The sequence below is a fragment of the Periplaneta americana genome, chromosome 12 (genome assembly GCF_040183065.1).
Source record: "Periplaneta americana isolate PAMFEO1 chromosome 12, P.americana_PAMFEO1_priV1, whole genome shotgun sequence".
NCBI lineage: Eukaryota > Metazoa > Arthropoda > Insecta > Blattodea > Blattidae > Periplaneta > Periplaneta americana.
Genome location: NC_091128.1, coordinates 6,375,223 through 6,394,331, shown reverse-complemented (window position 1 = coordinate 6,394,331; position 19,109 = coordinate 6,375,223). Strand labels below are relative to the sequence as shown.

General features: G+C 36.5%; 1 long non-coding RNA gene across 2 annotated transcripts; it reads left to right on the top strand.

Annotated features, from left to right (window-relative positions):
* Window positions 1-1,046: 1,046 nt before the first annotated feature.
* Window positions 1,047-18,797, top strand: LOC138710139 (uncharacterized). Of its 2 annotated transcripts, XR_011335082.1 has the most exons (4): window positions 1,047-2,312; window positions 2,443-2,589; window positions 10,864-11,037; window positions 18,660-18,797. It is a non-coding gene; the product is annotated as an uncharacterized lncRNA (long non-coding RNA). The 2 variants fall into 2 exon arrangements; XR_011335083.1 differs by lacking the exon at window positions 18,660-18,797 and having other exon boundaries at window positions 10,864-13,616.
* The last annotated feature ends 312 nt before the right edge of the window (window positions 18,798-19,109 follow it).

The following is a 19,109-nucleotide window of genomic DNA, read 5'->3' as shown; positions in this document are numbered from 1 at the left end:
CCAATAGCACCTTAAAAGCATAATGCGATAAGGGTTTTGTTACGGAATATTAGTTACACTTAATCAATTACACTTGTCATGTCATACCCAATCTCTTTTTTTGGGATATCACTTTCTTTATGAATGATGTGTTTCATCCATTTAGTACAGGATAGTTGTACTACTATGGAATTTATGAGAATATTCCTTCTTATCTCTTTATTATGTTATTAACATTTAAAACACAACTGCAATATTAAGAAATTGGTATTAGTACTTTTGTTTTACAGACAATGTAGATAATATCAAACAGAAAGAAGCCATATAAAAATAACGACATAAAATGTCACGTTCTGTTTGAAGTTTGTGCACCACTGTTTTCTTAATCCTACAGGCTGCTTACTTATGTACACAATCCTTCCTCTTTCCATACTTAGCGCTTGATGCCTGTGCATGACGTCAAGGTCAGAAAAATGCGCTTGCTTTGACATCACTGACAAATATAAAACCAAAAGATCAGAAAACATATATTATGCTTAACAGAACCTAAATGTATCACAGCTGTAGCATATAATCACAGTAGCAACTTCGGTCCAAGGCTTTATAACATACCTTAATAGCTAAATTCCCAAATATACAATTTACTAATGCTCCTTATTTAAAAAATTAAATTAAAAATTGCTGTGTAGAGAGAAAATTTAAAGTTAAATTATTGTGATATGTTTTTTCTTGTTCTTTTTTATTTTTTTTATTTTTTACTCTGTTATAGTATTTCATAAAATATCTTAACGTTATGTGGAATGCCCTCTGAGCACGAGTATGTAACTTACTCTTTCTGGGGATGCTAGAATGTTTTTATATAAAAAGCAATATGTATCTTTGGTGTGTGGATAAGCTTTAGGGCTTCTACCGCGTTGTCTTGGTGTTATTGGCTGACGTTTCGACTGCTGTGTTGTGGTCATCTTCAGAGCAGAGCATCCAACAACTGCTCTGAAGATGACCACAACACAGCAGTCGAAACGTCAGCCAATAACACCAAGACAACGCGGTAGAAGCCCTGAAGCTTATCCACACACCATGTACACCAGCCGTGGAAGCCTACGCAAACAATATGTATCTTTGTTCTACGAGGGCTATTCATAAAGTAACCGTTTATTTCTTACAAACCTGTGAATGACGTTACAGAATTGGGTTACAATACGTTTGAAATTGTACACTCTAATTTATTTTTCCACACAGTTCCCAGTCACATTGAGACACTTGTCATAGCGTTTGACGAGCTTTGAAATTCTGCAATCGTAGAATTCGGCCAACTTACGACGCTGGTTTTCAACTCTTCGTCATCGTCAAAGCACTTCGAGCCAAGCCACGTCTTCATATGCATGAAGAGATGGTAATCGCTAGGCACCAAATCTGGGCTATAGGGAGGATGATCCAATACTTCCCAGTTGAACTCTTGCAGTTTGGTCGCATTACGACGCACTGTATGCAGCCGGGCGTTGCCATGCAGGAAAATCACCCCAGAGCTCAACATGCCACGACGTTTGTTTTGAATGGCCCTTTTCAAGTTTGTTAGTGTGTTACAGTAACACTCAGCGTTAATTGTGGCATTCCTCTCCAAGAACTCCACTAGCAAAATTCCTTTTCTGAACCAGAACACAGTTGCCATAGGTTTCCTCGTGGAAAGTGTTTGACGACACTTTGTGGGTTTTTTCGGGGAGTGAGTATGGTCCCACTGCATTGATTGAAGCTTTGTTTCTGCATTCACATACGCACCCAAGTCTCATCTCCTGTCACAATCTGATCGAGAAAAGCATCGCCTTCTCTTTTGTAACGCTCAAGAAAGGACAGTGCTGCTCCCATTCGCTGAGCCTTTTGTTCCTCAGAAAGAAGTTTAGGCACTTATCTGGCAGAAAGTTTCCAGTAGCCCAAATCTTTGGTAATCATTTTGTACAGAAGAGTACGACTAAACTGTGGAAAATCCCCACTCAGCTCTGACATGGGAAATCTGCGGTTTGCTCTAACCTTTTCGTCAACCAAACGAATCAGATCTGCATTCACGATACTCGGTCGACCACTTCTCTCTTCATCATGGACATTGGTTTGCCCATTTTTGAACATACAGCACCATCCAATTTTTAACAGTCTCCCGACTTCCGCATTTCTCTTCTCTTTGAGCCTTTTTCTACCTTATTTTTACATAATGTAAAAATTAATTGAAACATTTAATTTTCACATAGTTGAAGGTGATTTATATGATGGATTCTGTTGTTCCAGAGATGGACTGAAATGTGCAGCTAAGCTTATACAAAGAGTGTTTTCTTTTATGAACAGTAAGTGAACATATATATACATACATTCATATATGAGGTCTCGCCAACCTCATTAAATAATCGAGACTACTATTTTTTGTTAGTAGTCAACATGTAGATACCTATTAATTTTGAGAAAAATTCGTTCTAGCACCGGGAATCGAACCCAGGACCTCTCAACTCTGCGTGCTGAGCGCTCTTTCCAACTGAGCTATGCCGGGACACAATCCATGGTGCCAGCCAAACTCTCCTCATTATATCATCAATGGCCTGCTACCTGCATTTTAGACATACACTGGTAAGTCATATATGCAGGAGCACATATTTAAATGACTTTATGGCCAATTTTAACAAGCTTGTTAACATTGATTTACCTATACTCACATATGAAGTCTCGCAATCCTCAGATGTCCGAAAAAGGAGCGCGACACTTTAATCAAATCAGAACTGCAAATCACAGTCAACTTCAATTACTCATGTAGGAAATTTTTACAATTTGTTTGAAACTATTACGCTAGGTAAAATATCTCAAAATACTTTAATTTAAGCCTAACTGCCAAAATGTAGAATAAAATTGTTTTTAGTGCCGCTAACTGAATTGAATAATTTTTCAATTTTTTAGGTGAAATATTGTAGACCACTTAGTCTCCCATATTTTCTTCAAAAACAGTTGGCAACCATAGCACCAATACTATTTCTACCCAAGTCTTCAACAGAAATCAGAGTGAAAATTCCATGTGCTTGTGTAATGCTCATACATGTTTTCCATCTATTAGGAATATTCACAATTTGTCGCATCTTCAAATAATTCTTTCGACATTCTGTAATATTCTGTGAATTTATCTGGATGCTGTGCTAACTCTACCAATAAAACATTACAAGCACCACGATTTTCAACCAATGAATCCAAACCTACACCTTTATCTTCGCATTCTTATTATTGCCTATAGCAGGAGATCATCATCTGATGACTCCATACAGAACGACTCATTACATCAAATAACATGGCGTTATGTGTCACGCTCCATGTGCCATGCATCATGTTTCTTGCATCACCCGATGTGTAACGTGCCTAATCGATTTTATTCAAGTTGCGCACCCAAATTATAAAGTACAGCCCACATAGGAATGCAGCAGGTTTACAGCATGAGCTTCATCTGGTTGTAGTGTAATGTTTACTTTTCAGAATGTTACATATTTTCAAATACGAATGTTGTACTTATATTGTACAGGTGATATATTGTTGTTGGTCTAGTGTCTAGGCACTTGACAATAAGTCAATCGCTGTCTTGCACTCCAATATTTTTCTATGATGTTATCTTGTTCTAGCAATGCTTTGCATCCCTGGACATGTTTCACGTTCATTTCTTCATTTGCATCACACAATACACGGGCTGAAGTATAAGAAATTCCTATCCTGTGCAGGTGGCTTGTCAAACAATCGTGACATGACTTGTTATCAACCTGATTTATGAGGCCCTTGAGGGATTATCTTGGGGTTAACCATTCAAAATTTCCTGGTAGTATCATTTGCTCCATCCAAATTTTATTGTTTTGGGCAGATCTGAATTTACTTCTGATTAGTTGTTTTACAGAATAATTGTTATTGAATTGTTGTAAAATTTCAGTTTTCTTTTTAGCCAAAAGTCTACTGTTTCATTTCTTTCATGTCACAATGGGAAGGAAACAACTATTTTTTTTCTGTAGTTTAGTTAGATAACGCATCTTTTTTAAATCTTGTAGACTATTTTAGCCTTTTTCGTGATCTGTTGTAAGATTATAGTCTGTATGGCTGCCCTTCAATCTGATAATTAGAATTTATTTACTCTTTCTTACTTACTTACTGGCTTTTAAGGAACCTGGAGGTTCATTGCCACCCTCACATAAGCCCGCCATTGGTCCCTATCCTGAGCAAGATTAATCCAGTCTCTATCATCATATCCCACCTCCCTCAAATCCATTTTAATATTATCTTCCCATATACGTCTCGGCCTACCCAAAGGTCTTTTTCCCTCCGGTCTCCCAACTAACACTCTATATGCATTTCTGATTCGCCCATATGTGATACATGCCCTGCCCATCTCAAACGTCTGGATTTAATGTTGCTGATTATGTCAGGTGAAGAATACAATGCGTGCAGCTCTGCGTTGTGTAACTTTCTCCATTCTCCTGTAACTTCATCCCTCTTCACCCCAAATATTTTCCTAAGAACCTTATTCTCAAACACCCTTAATCTGTGTTCCTCTCTCAAAATGAGAGTCCAAGTTTCACAGCCATACAGAACAACCGGTAATATAACTCTTCATAAATTCTAACTTTCAGATTTTTTGACAGCATACTATATGACAAAAGCTTCTCAACCGAATATATTAACAGGCATTTCCCATATTTATTCTGCGTTTAATTTCCTCCCCAGTGTCATTTATATTTGTTACTGTATTTATTTAATCTATATAAGAGATTTTGCAAACATATATGTAAATAGACAGAAATCCATATAGAGTGTTAGTTGTGAGACCAGAGGGAAAAAACCTTTGGTGAGGCCGAGACATAGATGGGGGGATAACATTAAAATGGATTTGAAGGAGGTGAGATATGATGGTAGAGACTGGATTAATCTTGCTCAGGATAGAGATTGATGGCATGCTTATGTGAGGGCGGCAATGAACCTCCAGGTTCTCTAAAAGCCATTTGTAAGTAATATGTAAATAGCAGTAACTTAAAAATTTGTTGTATATTCTCTGACAGAATAGTAAAATGAAAAGGCAGGACATATTCATCCCAGTTTCTGCACCTTTGAATATGATATAAGAGATTCATCCGTATAAATTTGTCAACACTCCATACGTGTGTATCTTGTCTCAATTGTTTCTATAGCCATAATCTTCAAACCTAGTTTATCTGAAGCCTACGTATAATATTTGTTTGTAGTTTATAGACATTATTTCAATAGTTTCTTTAAAGCTGTGATGATATGTACTGAAAACTCACTTTACAACATTTTTTGGTGTGTTAAAATTGCATTAATATTACTGCCAGGATACAAACGAACGTATTTTTCATACTTGTTAAGTGTTTCGGAACCCTACATAAGAAGTTGAATGTCTTAAGAAGTATGTGATGAAATAAAATGGTGAAGTGTTTGGCAGCGAAAATATATATTTTTCTTGTTGAAACAGAGCTTCCGGGCTAAGATGCCGTGGTCTACTGGTGCTGACGTTACCAGACGTTTCGTCTACTTCTACGGCAGACATCTTCAGTGGTTAGGTATCCTCGGTCGAAGTCTTCTGCTCGGGATACCTGTAGCAACTGATGACATGACTGGTTGCTCGTCCTTATTTATAGCGCCGAGACTTGGTGTTCCGTTGTTGCGGAGGTCCGCGTCCGTCAGATCGTGACCTTGGACTGGCCGTGGCGTTGATTGGTCGCGGCGGCTCGCACCTGCTCGGTCCCGGTGGCCTTGGGCTGGTCGTGGCGCACAGTTGTTGCGGCGGTCCGCGCTCGCTAGAGTGCGGTGGCCTTGGGCTGGTTGTTGTGTTCCAATATCGTGGCGGACAGCACTTGCAGGATTTCGGTTTCCATCCGTCGTACCGTCGCTGTGCACAGGTTTTGTACGAGTCCGTTTCAGGACAGGATGCCAGCAGTTGTTAAGTTTCAGACCCTCTTCTTTACGGTTGAAATTGTTTGGATGTTTATGGATTTCAATCGCTTCCCTGAATAGGCGGGGGAAGTAATTGGACGTGTTACTGAGGATGTCTGTTTCTCGGAACTGTATGTCGTGCCTCCCATCCTGAAACGCATGTTCCGCCACTGCAGATTTATCCAGCTGTCCCAATCTGCAGTTCCGTTCGTTGAAATCCATAAACATCCAAACAATTTCAACCGTAAAGAAGAGGGTCTGAAACTTAACAACTGCTGGCATCCTGTCCTGAAACGGACTCGTACAAAAACCTGTGCACAGCGACGGTACGACGGATGGAAACCGAAATCCTGCGAGTGCTGTCCGCCACGATATTGGAACACAACAACCAGCCCAAGGCCACCGCACTCTAGCGAGCGCGGACCGCCGCAACAACTGTGCGCCACGACCAGCCCAAGGCCACCGGGACCGAGCAGGTGCGAGCCGCCGCGACCAATCAACGCCACGGCCAGTCCAAGGTCACGATCTGACGGGCGCGGACCGCCGCGACAACGGAACACCAAGTCTCAGCGCTATAAATAAGGACGAGCAACCAGTCATGTCATCAGTTGCTACAGGTATCCCGAGCAGAAGACTTCGACCGAGGATACCTAACCACTGAAGATGTCTGCCGTAGAAGTAGACGAAACGTCTGGTAACGTCAGCACCAGTAAACCACGGCATCTTAGCCCGGAAGCTCTGTTTCAACTAGACACCGGCCGTGAAAGCCTGCATGCTAAGATATATTTTTCTTGTTTTGTTTTTTCCTCCCAATGTATAAAGACCATTATTTCGATACCAGTATGTAGATAATTCATATTTCATATGATATGCAAATACTTTCGTTCCTTCACAGTTTATGACATTGTCACACAGAATATATGATGTTTCTTTCAAATAATTCACAATTTAATGCACATTAATTTTATCATCCACTGTTTTATATGAAACTTTTCATAGCCGATTTTGGGAAAGTTATTGATTGAATTCCCAATATGCTCAGTCAGTTTAAGAGAGCAGTGTATTATGATAATAGATGTTTGAAAGAATTTTAGTTTTGTCCTTTAAAGAGAAAATTTGGCACGAACAAATGTAACTTTCTTTCCTCAAAATACAAGGAGAAAATGGGGAATACAGGAACAAAGAAAATACGAGACGATCAAGGTGAAGACAGATGGACGGGCAGGCAGGCAGATAGATTAATTTTTTCCATAATATTCTTACAGTTGCTTTATAGCATAGAATGTAGCCTAACATATCCAATTCTTACGTTTAACATATAAAAATGCAAATACGAAATATATGTTGTTGTTTTCTAATGCCATGCGTTTGACAATAAAGTCATTTGACCTCTTGCACTCCAATATTTTTCAAAGATATTATCATGGCCAGCCACTGAAGCCCATATATGGAGGTGTTCCGAATCAATTTCTTGGTTTGAATTGCACAATGGGCAGTTAGGGGACTGATATATTCCAATTCTATGCTGGATATGAAATATATACAGAATTAATACCGGTAGGCCTACCTTAATAACAATAACATATTATACAATGCAATATGTTTACCATTTAATAGTACTAAAATATTTACACAGTACAGTGAAACGTCAAGAATTCATCTACAGAATAAAAAGTGTGAGATATTAAGTAATTTTTTAGTTTTACCTTAAATAATGCAGGGTTTTGGTTATGATTCTTATGGCCAGTTTCTCCAAGTAATGTTTAATTTGGCTTAACAAATGTTAAATTAACAGCTGGTTTATTTTAAACGTTTTGTTGAGATGTTTTTCATTTTTCCAACATAATTTTGTTTAAAATAACCAACACTTAACTTTAACTGTTGTTAATACTATTCTAACTACTCAACAGCAGTTGGTAATGATTTTGCATATATAAGACAACTTCTTATTGGCTGCTATTATTATTTAAATTCTGTACTTTAGAGTAAGTCATGATACATGTGTAAAATCGTAACCTGTTACAGTAGCCATGATTCATACAGTACAGAGAGTTGATAAATGAAAGTTGAATTGACTACTATTGAATAATAATAATTATTATAAGTATGGTTATATTTTATAATGCTAAATATGAATTTCTGTTTAGAAAAATCTCAGCATTATGACCACCAGGTGACAATAATTACACGAATGTGTGTAGTCAACTGTACACAAAACCCCGAGGAGAATTCCGTATGATATAAAATTCTCCAATTCAGGTCCATGTATAAATTATATGTAATTTCGTCCTAAAGAAGCAATTGCTGCTGAAACATTTTATTATTTACTCACTGTGTATTTTGAAGTACTATTGACATCGGCTATAGTTGAAGAGCCAGTAACATAGAATCTAGAGTTAATAGTAGCTGGTGAATTGGAACAAGTGGCCTATTTCTGTTTGTAGGATATTCAGATCTGACTTCAATTTCTTGCCACGTTAAGATCGCACATTTCCTCAATATTAAATGGATAATAGCTCAGCATCGAAATAAGCGTCAGTATGATAATCAGTTGACTTATAAAGATTATCTTCCCTATATTAATATTCCAAAATATCTTTTAAATTATATATTACCAGTCTTATGGCCGGTTTCACAAAGCTTCATTAAGGTTTTAATGATTAATTAATTTATTTACTGGTTCATTAAATCATTTTTATATCTCACCAAGCATCTTTAGCCTAACGAACCAGTAAAACTATCATTAAATTTAGTGATAGTAATTTCCGTCTTTAAATTTTTAATTATTCATTAGTTGCAATATAAAATGCAGAACGTTTCGACGCAGAATTGTTATATCTGGAACTGCTCGAAAATTAAGAGTCAAATGGAGATAATATTAACCATTTAAAAACCGATCATTTTGAAAATTTGAATGACACAAAAATTCACAAAAGATACCGCGTCACGAAGATCGTGGTACCGGTACTCAAAATTTTAGAAGAAACTGATCATAGGTTAGAATATCATAAAAACAGCTGAGACAAAGCTGAAACTAGTCAACTAAGTAGCATACAACTGAGTTTTATTTTAAGACATGAAAGTGATTATTATAACTACATACCGGTACCTAAGAAATATTAGTAAATTAATACATAATGTGCATTCAAACATAACAAAACTTAATTGGTATATTAACTTTCATTTATTAGAATTTTATTATAGCTAGCGATAAGATATGTTTGGACTGACTTTAAAACAGAAGCGAAAGAGCTGGATTCTTGGAATTTATAATCGTTTTCCTTTCCGATGGAAATTTTATTTTCCAGCAGGATAATCACCCCGCGCACACTGCCATAAACGTTCAAAGACTGTTCACGGAAAAGCATGAAAAAGAGGAGGATTGACAAATATCGAGACATCCCACCTCAAAATCCAGATCAGTTCTGGGATCAAGTTCTGGCTACCTGGAAAGATTTCGCTAAGGACCAGAACTATTTCCGAGATCTGGTGGACTCAATGCCCCGAAAATGCCAGGGAGTGATAGACGCCGATGGCATGTGGATGAAGTATTAGATCCACATGTGTATTTATTTTATTTTTCTTTAATTTGTTTGCTTATCTTTGTTTTATTTCGAGAAGAAAATTGATCTCCCAAGAGTTTTTTAAATTCTCCTAGTGGAGCCAGAGTTGCGAAATAATTCGTTCCAGTACACAAAATTAAAAAAATGAAGAAAGGTAACATGTATAAAAATTAGTTACATTAATAAAAAAAAAAAGTTATCGCTGAGAATCGAACACGGGCCCCTGGCATAGCAATCCAACTCGCTACTGACTACTCCATCGAGGAGTCATGACGTAAGTAGCGCGACGAGGTACATATAGCTACTCGGCTTGAAGTCTAGGGGAAGAGTGCACATATAAACGTACTCGTGAAAATATTTTAATGTTCAGTACTAGCTAATGTTTCATTTGCACTGATTTACTGAAGCTTGGTGAAACCGGCCCTTACTGTAAACATTCCTCAAAGAGAAACATAACATGTTATTTTCACAACTTTTGTCTGAACAGCTGTGGTGTTATTCACCATGTTTAACTGTTTGTTAAATGAGTTAACGGCCTGAAATCCTACATTTAAAGTTAACAAACGGTTAAGAATCTGTTAGGCCAAACTGGTGTTGAACAAATGGAAAAACTGTATTTAACAAACTGTTGAAGGTTTAACAGTCGTTAAGTGTTCTAACAATACTTGGACAAACCGGCCATTAATGTCTTCAGGAAGACCATTGAAAATTTTTATTGCCATGTAACGTACTCCCCTTTGATAGCATGATAAATTTGATGATGGTGTATGAAAATCATTCTTTCTGCGGGTATTTGTGCTATGTATGGCTGAATTAGTTAGAAAATTTTCTTTATTACATAAGAATAAATTTATTAAAGAGTATATGTACTGATTTGTTAAGGTCAGAATCTCTCATTAAAAAAAATGGTCTACACGATTCTCTAGCCTTTGCTCCAATTATTATTCTAATTGCTAAGGAGACAAGGAGAACAAGTGTGGGTTATTTATAATAATAATAATAATAATAATAATAATAATAATAATAATAATAATAATAATAATTATTATTACTACTTATTTATTTATTCTGGTAAGGTTAAGGCCATCAGGCCTTCTCTTCCACTCCATGAGGACAGTGACAGTTAATTCCAGAGTTAATCCACCGTTGTGAGTGAGGGGTTAGCGAGCCTAACTCCGAACCCAGCGGGCACGGGTTCGATTCTTGGACGAATTGCCTGGGTGAAGTTTTTTCAAGGTTTTTCCCTCACCCCTATGGATGAATATCAGGTAACTTTATCAGACAATTGGAACCCCACTCAACTACGCCACTTCCTTTTCTCCCCTATAATCCTTTCATTCATCATTCCGTTACTTCTTCTGGTTTTCAGATCGCTCTACAGGCGGCCCTCCGAAGCTCCTGGCTCTCTCGACTGGGCTCTGTGGATTGTATTCAAGTGATGATGCATAGCTTCTGCAACGCAACCTGGGGCAAACCACCTCTGTGGAGGACTTCCACCTCGGACCGTTAAGGGAGCATTGGAGGGGTTGCCGGAGCAGGAGTGGTACATGGACTTTGTTGGCTGTAGGGACCAGTTGTTAAGGGGGTCAAGTGGTTAAGTCAGTGCACGTAGGGGATCGATCGGTGGGCAACTCATCCCAAATAGGGGGTGTACAATATACCTCAGGTCGTAGTGTGTGGGATGTTCCCTCCCTCCTAACAAGAAAAAAAAAATTCCAGAGTTATCACTCATAGGTACTGCCTGAGGAAAAAGACGTAGTTCTACGTGGACAGTGAATACAAAAGAGAACAAGATGGCATACACTCATTCGTTCATAGGGTTCTGCCGGGACCTTCGCTATAAGTTCTTTATCAGGACTGGATAGTAGAATCGTGACGTCATACAAACGGGACATGCTCTGCATGCCATTTCTCTTGGGTATATTTAATAGTGGTGCTTGGCATTATTTACTCTAGTTAATAGTAAATTATATTAACAAGACAGTAATCAGCATAACTATTATTTTATCTACTACTACTACTACGGTTGTTAAACGAGCATTGATTGACTTCTTTTCCTATTGCGGATATATGCATGTTCAGCAGTCTTACATGTACCAACATAACTTATGAGACATTACAAACGTTTCACGCTAGTTTGCAATGTTCCAGCGGCATAGAAATTCGGCCATTTTCATACCTTAGGGAAGTGTATAGTGGTAAGAAAATGGAGTGTTATGACAGGCTAGGTTAGTTTAGACTTTTATTAAGTCTTACGTACTTATCTGTGACAGGTTAGGTTACGGTAGTTTAGGGTTTTGTTATGCCTTGTATAGGCAAATCTGTGTTAGGTTAGTTTAGAATTTTAGTGACAGGTTAGGTTAGGTTAGTTTAGGCTTTTATTATGCTTTGCATATACGAAACTGTGACAAGTTAGCTTAGGATAGTTTAGGCTTTTGTTATGCCTTGTATAGGCGAATCTGTGAAAAGTTAGGTTAGGTTAGATTAGTTTAGAATTTTAGTGACGGATTAGGTTAGGTTAGTTTAGGCTTTTATTATGCTTTGCATATACGAAACTGTAACAGTTTAGGTTAGGATAGTTTAGGCTTTCGTTATGCCTTGTATAGGCGAATCTGTGACAAGTTAGGTTAGGTTAGATTAGTTTAGGATTTTAGTGACAGGTTAGGTTAGGTTAGTTTAGGCTTTTAATATCGTCAAGATGAAGGTGAAAGCGATTGAGTGTGGTGCTCTTGAACAGGTAGTGATTTTGTTTTCTTTGTTGGCAGTTCAATTCAGTCGATGTCTATTCCAAATTTGGCGGAAGTCATTTAAAGCTCGTTTCTTACTACTGTTAGTACAGAAAAACGACAGTTAATAAAGCAGAAAATTGACAGGAATGCGCAGTTCTCTGAAGAAGTAGAAGCAGTATAGTTATTCATGAGATGTCATTTAAATACACACTATTATTGGTACCTGTTTTTTTATGAAACTCTGCAATTTTCTTCTTGTTCCTGAAGCACTGGCAATACTATCTTGTTTCATTTTAGAACATTAGCCAATGTAGTTGTGGCTCTAGAAACTAGCATACTTGTGAAATGTTCGCAATCACACACTGTAAAGTCACCACTATTACCAACACTTTCACATTGTTCACGTATTAATGTTTTCAAGAGACGCCTTTGATTTGTTGCATTAATGAAGTCGCTCTCATATTTGTCCGAAATTAAACACTGGAACACATTATATGCAAGTACAGTCACATTTGTTACGAATTGTGTGCACCACATGAGTACTCCTCGGTCTATTATTCTTAAATAATTATTCAATTATACTGTATCACTGGAATATTCCAATGTCTGATCACAGTATAAACTTGTCAACATCTAACACACTTTACTACTACACTTACACACTTGGCAACATAACCTGCAATGTAGTAGGCCTATATCAGCGCCATCATATTATTTTCTTCTAACTCAACATCCTCACAAACAAAAATAACATCTTCACAACCACATTCCATAACAGCATCTAAATCTCCCCTGTAGTTACAATCATGTCCACTCCCATTTTAAGGGAATTTTAAAAGTAGACGTTAGTTGTCCATTACATAATTTCTCTAGCACAGCGTTTCTCAAACTTTTTTGAAGTGAGGACCATCTTTTTACGTTACTTGTGATTGGGTACAAAAAATATAATTAGAAAAGTATTGTAATTTGAATTTTTGGATCTGATTCGCCCGGATTTTAAAATAGGCAGAGTCTAAAATTTCTTATATCGTCATCTGGAAAAACAGAAATAAAAAGAATTAATGCAGAAACATGCCCGATTTCCAACAAGTAAATATGCAATTTGGCACGTTCTATTATTGGTATACGATGTACAATACGTGACCATTTCAGTGTGCAGACTGGGTGTCGGCAAAACTATTAAGAAAGTCATAAATACATGAAAAGATTGGTACTTTGATCCTCTGTTATAAATTTGGGTGGTCCCTGGCTGGGTTACAGACGCGGGATGTGTGGGGAAAAGATGGCGAGATACCACGTTCATAGTGCTTTACATCCCTCTTTTGTTGCTGAGAGTAGAGTGGGAATTCGGTAGACGAGTAGGGTAATAAATTTCATAAAATGTCAGTACTGGGAGAAAAAGTGAAAGGCGATTGCCATGGTTCATTTCCAAACTCTGAGATTTTCAGCTGTAGTGTGATACGCAATTCGTTTGAATTTTATTTTTTCTTCTGTCTTTTTTGAAGAACCAAAAGACCACAGGTGGTCCTCGGACCATAGTTTGAGAAATAAATAATTAAATATATGAAAAAATAATTAAATAATAAATAAATTGTTTGAGAAATAAATAATTAAATATATGAAAAAGACCCAACCCACTTTATTAATAACTATAAAATATTTGATTTTTAATCATAATATTATCTTACGCAAGTTTTATAGTTTATATATTAACAGCATGGCATTAACTATATTAATAATTAATTTCTAATGGTAATGATGTCATCAAACCACCTCAAATTTTGTAGATTTTAATATCCAATACACAGCTGTACTCAGAAAATTACACACCAGAGAATCAGACCTGTAAATTATTTTTAGTAAGTCTTGAAGCTTTTAATAACCAATTGAATTTCAACTCTAAATATGTCAGGAATCCTGCAGATCATGGCCTTCGTGTAATAGCTTGTAGTTTATTGTAGTGTGTGTTTTGTTTTATTTTGAAATGCAATTAGTTCTCAAAACTGACGAAAGATGGATTTTGGAAAATAGAAAAATTATGTAGGAAAACTGACATTTCGCTGAAGACTTTGGGTTCCAAGCTTCAAAATGAGGGGTCATTTATTAAAATCCATTCAGCCATTGTCCCGTAATTTCCATTACCAGTTCAAATTATATATATAGATAGCATAGTTTAGTATACATAATGTAAATAATTTATATTGTAAATATTAGTGTAATTGTTAAAGTGGTCCATGTTTTGTTCTGCCGAACTTGACCACAGTCATGTGAGCAATTAGTCAAGTACTTCGCTTGCTAGATGCACGCGCGTCAGCTACTTAAAACTCCAGTAATACTTAACATACTTAACCTTATAGCCTCATTGGACAAAGTATGGTCCCTTGTGATAATTGTACTACATCATAACATTTTGTACTTAATGTAAGTGGGCTATACATATAATCAGAAAATGGAAGAACAGTTGAAAGAAGAGCAGTTTGGCTTCACGAAGGGAAAAGGTACGAGAGATGCAATTGGACTCCTGTGAACAATTGACGAAAGATATCTAGAGAAGAATAAAGAAGTGGTTATAGTATTTTTGGACCTAGAAAAGGCGTTTGACAGAGTGAATTGAAATCAATTTATGGGGATCCTAAAGAAAATTGACGTGGATTGGAAAGAGCGGAGGGTGTGTAGTAACCTTTATGTGAAATGAGTCAAGTCAGGATAGGAGAAGAAATGTCAGAAGGAAACAAAATAGGAAGAGATAAGTCAACGATGCCCTTTATCACCTACCCTGTTCAACCTCTACTTGGAGGATTTAGTGAAGATCTGTTTTCAGAACATGGGAGGAGTGATAGCAGTAGGGGGAAGAAGAATAAATTGTATAAGATTTGCTGATACGGCAATGTTAGCAGAAGAGGAGATGATACTAAGGGATATGCTACTAAAGCTGAATGACAGCTGTGAGCAGTATGGAATGAATATAAATGCCAACAAGACGAAAACCATGGTCATAGGAAGAAAAATAAAGAAGGTAAACTTGCGAAATCTAAATGAGGCAATAGAGCAAGTGGACAACTTCAAATACTTGGGGTGTACTATAAGCAGTAACATGAGCTGCTGCCAAGAAGTCAAAAGGAGAATAGCAATGGCAAAGGAAGCTTTTAATAAGAAAAGGAGCATCTTCTGCGGACCTCTGGAGAAAGAACTAAGGAAGAGACTAGTGAAGTGCTTTGTGTGGAGTGTATCATTGTATTGGGCAGAAACATGGACATTAAGACGAAGTGACTAAGAGCATTTGAAACGTTTACAGTTCTTGTATTATGTATTTGCACCATTATAAATTTAATGTAATATTCAACAAATCAGACACTATGTATTACAAAAGGATCTAAAAATACATTTAAAATTGCAAGCCTCATCCAGATCTCAGATGTTCTTCAAACTGTCCTGTGTATATTGACTACACCCCAACTCTGGCTACTAGCAACAGGCATCTAAAATGAACATTGGTCAAAATACCCCTCATTTCTCATGAAAAACAAAAACTGAAGAGTACAGTGGACTATAATGGACTTATGCTCGACCATGCCGAAATGTAGTAGTTATACACCTGGTAGCAGTCCTTTAATGCATGTCATTAAAGTACACCTATTCATTAAAGTTCAGGTTTTCGATTATTCTCGGATATGCAATCGAAAGATGAGGGAAACGTCACGGAGGCTGGAAATCCAATACTGTCGCAGAAGGTTGTGTTCTGTTACTATAATAATTAGCATTAATTGTAAATAATATTAAAATAAATTCAATTTGTCATCTCGTTTTTCAATTCTAAATCAGTTTCCAGGTTATACATTCTCTGCATTACATCAAGGTCAATGACATTATTGTTCGTCGGAAAAAATCAATACTTTCGCGTCTGCACACATCTCACAATTTCGAGCTATCAACAAGGTCACTTCTGATCTTCTGTCAGATACAAATAAAATGTATACTTCTGAATAATTTCAAGTTAGACGTATGGTCGAGCATAAAAAGTCGTATGAAACTTGCCTATAATGGTAATTAAGACGCAAGCGATCGTTTCATAAACAAACATACTTGCGTCTTAATTACTATCATTATAGGCTCGTTGCATAATGTACTATTATGTTGTCAGCAAACAGCTGGATACATTAAGAAGATTGATTGATTATAATATAATGAATCCAGCTTAGGTTGAACATTGCAGACATTTATAACTTTAGTTGTATTAGATTTTAGATTCTGACTCGGAATTGTTGTATATATGATGATGTCTATGACAATCCATGAAAAATACCACATCGTCACACTGTCATATTGTGCATGATTGGAATGCACGAAAATGTCGATTTAGATGCCTCAAGAGAATCTTAAAAGTTACCATAATTTAATGCAGACCTGGTGTATTCTGGTACAGAGACTCAAGCATTCTACGTCACACTCAAAGAACTTCGATATGAAGAGATGGATTCAAAACTGGCATAAGTCCAAATGACAAGTAATGAGAAAAATGACGAAAAATGGTAAAATAAATTTAACACCTTTAGATCCGTTTGAAAAAAGCATCTGCAGACACTAAGTCAAGACTTAGGAAAATGTTAAATAAACTTACACAGTTATAGCCTATATAAACTGGAAAAGGATAAATTAAAATGTGAATAAAGCAAGTTAAAGTCTTAAAAAAAAGAACTTAGGACACTTTGGAATCCACCTCTTCATATGTGCAAACCCCCCCCCCCCCCAAGTGGCATGGCAGATGTCCAAACTGTACGCAATCTCCGGCCAAATATTCAGAAACATTTGTGCTGTCGATAGCTTGACGAATTTTGTGTCACAAATCGTTGAAGTTATTCTGAGGTGCATGATACACTTGGTCCTTCACAAAATTCCACAGGAAAAAGTTCAGATGAGTAAGATCCAGTGAGCATGGGGACAAGTGAATGCTTCGGCTCGAATTGACTTCCTTAGGCTTCTTGCAAAGGTCATGTGAATTCTTTCCACTTTTTCCTCAAAGACCTTTCTTTTACTATGCTTTCCATGCATGGACACAATACAGCCCATTTCTCTTAATGCTTGTCCCATTTAATTATGCTCACATCTAGGTAGGTAGGAACATTAAATTCATTCCGAAATGCACATTGTCTACACTTCACAGATTTCATTTCCATCAGTGAAAGAATGCAGAACAATTTCTGTTGAGATGTTCATATCGTCATCTTTGCGCATTCTGATCATGCACATCACACCAGCACCAGAATGTGGTATTTTTCATAAATTGTCACAGATATCATCATATTTACAACAATTTCGAGTTAGAATCTTAATACAGTGAAAGTTATAAAAGGTCGTAATATTAAACCTATGAGCCAGACATGTGGTACAGTACTTATATAATGTGTTATGATCTTAAATTATTCCATAATTTCGTAAGAGTAATATCATACAATATTGTATTAATTGTATTGTTCATGAATATAATTCTAGCTGTATTCTCTTTCATATAATAAGCATTAATATCCGTTGTAGATCACAATTCAGTCTCATTTTTCTTTTCATTTTTACTGGTTCCGAAATCTTGCTATTATCATGCTATTCTTAAATTTTTTATGGACTTTTGTTTTCCTGTTTTTAACTTGTTTATATTGTCGTTTCTCAGAATTATTGGGAATATTATTTTGTAGGCCCTAAAGTTTTTTAAAGTATTAATAACTTACTGTTCATGTTACCTTAAGCTTTCTCACAACCAACAAAATATGATATATGGTGATAAAAGTCGTTATTTTACAATATTGCGTATACAACTTGTGCTCTTCTTAAAGCGACACTTTTCTCTCTCTTAGATATTCTCAAATCATGTTTGAATTCATTTTGTATGATGCAGATAATTCATTACTATATTTTCTTTTACCTTGTTTATTAATGCAGTCCTTATTTTCAATTTCTATGTATCTGTTTATTTCATTCATTCGTAATTGTCTGCCCAAGGGCAGATCTATCAGTCCAAATCCAATTTTTTTCCAATCTTTCTTCATTTCCTCCTACTTCTTAAACAATCTATACAATCTCTATATCTTAATATTGATCTGCTTATTGTCGTTGTTTAGTCAACTGTCCAAAGACAGGTCTGAACCTCATAAGTGACATCATAAAGCATCACTCATGAGGCACCTAGGCCAGGAGATAATGGGGTAGGGTGGCCAGTTCCTTTCCCCCTCGCTGACTAGTTACATATTACACTAATCAGACTTCAGATGTATACAAACAATTGATCTGCCTCTGATACATATCATCAAGTAATGTACTGCCTGATAATAGATGTACATATCAGCCAGAACTTCAATCAGAGGTAGATCTGTTTATTATTCTTCACTAATTATGGTCTTTTAAATTTTTTAATGCAAAATAAAAATTAGAACCGTTACTTCCTCAGGAGGCAACAAAACTATGTCAGCATCAGAGCGATGGAGGCGAAAGAAAGCTGGACAAGATGATGGTCAGCAGGGAAACCAGCAGCAAGTAACAGATTTGACTGAACTGGCTAATCGTCTCCTTACCGAAACTGGTAACATGGATATTTACCAGGAAAGCTATGAACATATATCGAAGTTTGTAAGTTCATTTAGATAAATATCTAGAATGGCTTTCTTACATAAATTCTAGATATATACGGTCTTACTAATAAACCATATATAGTTTTTATACGAGACTTATGTAGAGTTGGGACAGAAAACATTAGCTACTAATAAATCACGCATAAGTGATGGATGTATAAGCAGCCTGTAACTATACATGGCAATTGCTTTGCAGTAGTTATATACACGAAATGCCTTGTTTAAGTGTTGTATAGAGAGAAAAAAATGTCCACCCCTCTAACAGCTGT